The 5,363-nt window shown below is 35.7% G+C and overlaps 1 non-coding gene across 1 annotated transcript; it reads left to right on the top strand.

The window, feature by feature from the left end:
* Nucleotides 1–318: 318 nt before the first annotated feature.
* Nucleotides 319–426, top strand: LOC122220807. The gene has a single exon (XR_006202988.1). It is a non-coding gene; the product is annotated as a U6 spliceosomal RNA (small nuclear RNA).
* The last annotated feature ends 4,937 nt before the right edge of the window (nucleotides 427–5,363 follow it).

Here is a 5,363-nt window from a genome sequence, read left to right as displayed (position 1 = left end):
CCAGTGAGGACATGAGATGAAACTGAGATGAGAAATTCTTTTAACTGGAAAGGGCTCATCACTTTGGCTTCCATAATACTTTTCCAACAGCGTTTCTCAAAGGTATTCAGAGAGCTTCTGAAAATGTAGATCTTTCTTCCTAGAGATTCAGACTTCATACATCTGTGGCAGGGTCCAGGAGTCTCAATTTTGGACAAGTTACTCCAGGTGGTGCTGATGCTAAACTTTATAAACACTGGTTAAATAGTAATTTACAATGATTTCATGATTCAACACACAAATAGCTCATTGGAACCAGATTTCTAGTACTGAGAACCAGTGCTTGCTTAGGCAGCACATATACTAAAATTGGAATGATTCAGAGAAGATTAGCATGGTCCCTGCGCGAAGATGACACACAAATATAGTATTGAGAACCAACTAATTTGGTTTTTTCAGATATGGATGGCATCCATAATCTACCCTAACTTATAAAACTATAACTATTAAAATAAACAATATAAATATTTACTAAATATTTTTATTGCAAACCATTCTGATACACAGACAATAATTCAAGAAAATAGATGCACAATGATGTTAACTGCTGTCAAAATGTCATGTAAATTACCCAACAGCTTTCCTTTCTCCTTTATCCCCCATCCTATAAAATCTCTCAATCCAACTTCCAGCCTATACTCATCACACTTATGACTCTGTCTTAAAGCTCAAGTTTGGGCATTTGCTTCTGGTTCTTAAAACTTTATTCTGAGAAGTTGGATGAAATTACCCTTTTAGAAAGAAGTGTGTCCATGGTCAAATAAGTTAGAAATAATTGAGCCAGAATTTGAACACAAACCCTCCAAAAGCCTGAGTGAATTGGGTTAGTTCAACAGGATCTGGTTTAACACAATTATAAATCAACACCTTTTTTGTTTGTTTCTTTTGCTATAGTAGCCAGACAACTTAATTTAGCTCTGTCTCTAGAATTTATCTGAAGATCTAGGAATAGAGCCAGTAAAAATTTTGGACACAGAGGAATTCTGGGAGAGGCATTGTCAACCTTTTGCATCACTCTAACTATTCCCACCTTAAAAAGATTCATTACTGCTAATGGCCAGTGCACCATGGACCAAAGGTAACAGCAGCATCCCTGGACTCAAAGTGTCTCATACAGCTAAAGATAGTGAGGGGTACAAGTTCACCTGATAGCCTCAGTTATCTACTGTTGTGAAATAAATTATCCCAGAACTTCATGCCTTAAAACAGAATCAGTTTATGATCCTTCACAGTGTCTGTAGGTCAAGAATTTGGACAGAACTTGACTGGATTGAGGTCTATTAAACAAGTGGAAAAAGATGAGATGGTGAGTGGAACTTGAGCAAGGCCTGGTATCAGTCAGGAGCTTACCATGCATCTCTCTGTCTCTTCACATGGTCTTTCAAGTAGTGACTTTGGGCTTCCTTGCAACATGGTAGGTTCAGGTCAGTTTGACTGCTTACGTGATAGCAGGCTTTCTTGTAAGTGAATGTCCCAAGAGAGCTAGGATCTCCTAGCTGCATCTCCTTTTATGCTAAGACCATTGAAGTCACATAGCATGTTACTGAATCAAACAATCACAAAAGCACAGCGTGCTCTGGTAAGAAGACTGTCTGAAGTTCTATGAACATGTGTTAAAATTACCACATTGAGCCACTGATAACGTCCCCCGGTTCTGAGCTTCTCTGAGCGTCCATGGCTGAAAGTAGAAAAGGGAAAAATACATGGATATGTGATATACAAGTTGGCTTATGTGTGCACTATATATGTGTGTGTGTGTACATATATATTATATGTATACAAGTTGCTTATATGTCTGTGGGTCAAAAGATACATGTCAGGGATTATAAGGAAATAAATATTTACATTTAAAAATTTATATGAAGTTGTTTCCATTGTATTTGAGGATCTCTAAGGATAAGCATACATGTATTAAGACTGTATAGGTGTCTTGCTTGAGTGATGAAACCACTGTACATTTCTATTTAAAGTCATTTTCCATGCCATCTTATTTAAATGGCTTGAAAATATTTAAAAATAAAGGGCATGGTCCCTTTAAAAATTGAAAGCAGATCCTTGGTAGATGTTACATTTTTGAATGGCAGTAAATAAAGAAACCCACTTGATGATTAGGCATTGCTTATGAAGGAGGGTGGGGTTGAATGAGTGAATTAAATTCATTGCCAGGAAAATTCTTTCCTGATTAAAGATAAAATTTCACAGATTTTCATACAGATTCCATCCTGCTTGTGGTTAGCATCTGAGGAGACAAATTTATTTCTTCCAGATTAAATTAAGCTTTATATAATTGAAAGTTTACTGAGGTAGACTTGATGGGTACAAGGAAAGATACAGAAGAAGTAGAAGTGTGAAAAAGGTATCTGAGGCCTTTCTATAGCTGGTTGTGAGTACATTAAAGTCTTGAGTGAAGGCTCCCACCAATGATTTCATTCCCACACATCTGAGGAAGAGCTGCAAGATCAAGGCAGAGCATGTGCTCAGTGGTCCAAAGGTAGGAGTTAGTATGAATAGGCTTTCTTCTACTCCATATGGTTCCTAGAGTTACTGGAAAGTTAAAATTCTCAAACATCTTCCTAGAAAGGTCTTCTGGGTCTTGTCTGGGGTAGAATGACTAATGTCCCAAGCAGCATCCATGGCTTGGCTTCATTGCCAAAACAATCTCTAGTCAACCAGGCCCAATTTCTTACTTACTTCTTCCTAAATGGAGAGCAGGTAGATCTTATGATCTGGGATGCCCTTCTCTATGTCCCCAGTTAGAGATAAAAATGTAGGGGCAGGTGGGTGGCTCAGTCGGTTAAGTGACTTTGGCCATAATCTCTTTGTTTGAGGGTTCGAGACCCACATCGGGCTCTGTGCTGACAAGCATGGAGGCTGCTTGGGATTCTCTCTCTTTCCCTCTTTCTCTGTCTCTCTCTCTCTCAAAAATGAATAAACATTAAAAAAATTTTTTTAATAAATAAAATGGTGGACTTGAGCCTTCTTTTCATTGCCCCTCAAAATGAGTGTCTTCAAGACTATCACTGCTTGGATGGATTTTAATCTCAGAAAGATTAATAAAGGAAATGGTACCACCTTTGGTGGTGAATATATGACATAACTGGGCAAGATTACACATTTGGAGGTATATCCTACTTAGGTCTTTTCTTTCTTACTCTCCTGCCTTGTTACTAACACTTGGACCCTTCTGAAAGCCTTCTCATTGAATTTAAAATGCTTACAACTCTGTCACAGTTTGGCTCATTCTTTGTTCCCTCTTAATGTAGGTCTTCTAGTCTCCTCAGTGATCTGTGTTCTGTTATTTAAGTTGTCTCTTTGTAATTTTAACTGGTCTAGTACTGAGATAATCCATACCCAGTGTTAAATCTTGTCCTCAGAAATTTCAGCCCAGGAATTAGAATGTGCATTTTAGTAATTTTGGTCATTTCTTGTTCTTTTCAGGGTTACCTTAGTTCCAGATTAAGAGATCTGTCTTTTTTCCTTGAACAATTTCTCCTCTGCTAAGATGCTGCAGAACTTTGAATTCTATCTCTAGACAGTTATTCCTTAGGGAAGTTTCCCAAATTTACTTCTTGTTTCTTCATAAGAATTATTTGGGAATCTCATTGAGCATAGAATTCTTGGCTTACCTCCAAATTTCTTTAATCAAAATCCAAAAAAGGAGGAATGGCAATCTCTTTATATGATAAGTTGTTCTATACGTAACAAGTATTAAGATCTGGGAAATTTGGAAAAGACAAGTTGGCAAACTTCTTTGTTTCCCTCCAATGTTTATTTATTTTGAGTGAGAGAAAGAGTGTGTGTAAGCAGGGGAGAGGCAGAGAGAAAGAGGGTGAGAGAGAATCTTAAGCAGGCTCCACGCTGTAAACACAAAGCCCAGTATAGAGCTCAATTTCATGAACAGTAAGATCATGACCTGAGCCAAAATTAAGAGCTAGACACTCTAATTACTGAGCCACCCAGGCATCCCAGAGTTGGCAAACTTCTTCTGTAAAGGACCAGATAGTAAACATTACTGGCTTTTTGAGGCACATGATCTCTGTTGTAACTACTCAGCTCTACTGTCCTTATAATAGCCACAGGCAATATATAACAAGTAATCATGACTGTGTTCCAATAAAATGTTATTTATCAAAACAGATGAGCCTGATTTTATCTGCAGATTGTCATTTTCTTACCTCTGGGTTTTAGAAACTATAACTCATATTTATTTAGTTTTTATTGTTACTGATATTCTATATATAAATTGTCTCCCCCATTCTTTACAATACATGGTGATGAAGATATCAATATTTCCATTTTTCAGAAGAGGGAATTGGAATTAGGCATTTAATTGTAGAACACAGTATCTAGAGAGAGGTGCTAAATAAATGTTTCATGTATATATGAAGAATTGATTGGGTGGATAGAATTTGGAATATATATTATAACAAGACATAAACATTTGAAGTTTCATTAATTCATCCTCCATTTATGAAATATTTATTTAGCTATTTTATGCACAATCATCTGCAGACATTGCTGGTAAAGACATAAAGATGAAGGAGATTATTTTGGAAACAGAATAACAGAAGCCAGACAATAAAACTTGGAGGGAAGTGACATATAATGGCATTTTACCGAGACAAAAAGTCTAAACTGACATTAATTTAGGTTGAGATTTTTCAATTCAGCCTCAGTAAACATTTATTCAATCTTGTCTTGGAGTGGAGAATTTGCTTAATTGAAATTTCCAAAATATCATTATTTCCCTAAAAGTATTATACCCTGAGAATTTCTTGAGTTCGCTCAACCCTGACTTAACTTACTAATATAACTACATTGAAACTCAAAAAGTAACTAAAAAAATTAACTATGCAAATAAAACGTATTTTTTCAAAATAAATATTATTAAAGAAGTCATCCCTAGAATTAGAAATAAGATGTTTTCAGAGAGACAAAAATACTGCCAGAGAGAGAAAAAGTGAGTGATTCTCATTGGATATCTAATGGGATATTTATTGATGTATTGAAAAATGTATTTAAAAGTTGTGATGTATAAAACACATTTGAAAATTAACTACAAATATGAATTATTAGAACTTCTAGATACCCAAAACTTTGGACACAATTGGAAAATTAATATTTTAATCTATCTTCAAACCTATATGTGTCTCAAGGGATTCTGTCTTGAATGATCTTTAAAAGCTCTAAAGCAAATGTCCTAGTGCTCTTTGTGTTTCAATTTCTACTTTTGTAAGAAGAAGAAAACAATATTCCCTGTCTTATAAAACTGTGAAGGTTAAGTACATTAATACACATAAATTTCTTGGAACCGTGCCCTGCAC

This window comes from Panthera leo, chromosome B2 (assembly GCF_018350215.1).
Source record: "Panthera leo isolate Ple1 chromosome B2, P.leo_Ple1_pat1.1, whole genome shotgun sequence".
Classification (NCBI taxonomy): Eukaryota; Metazoa; Chordata; class Mammalia; order Carnivora; family Felidae; genus Panthera; species Panthera leo.
This window is presented reverse-complemented; position numbering and strand designations above follow the sequence as displayed.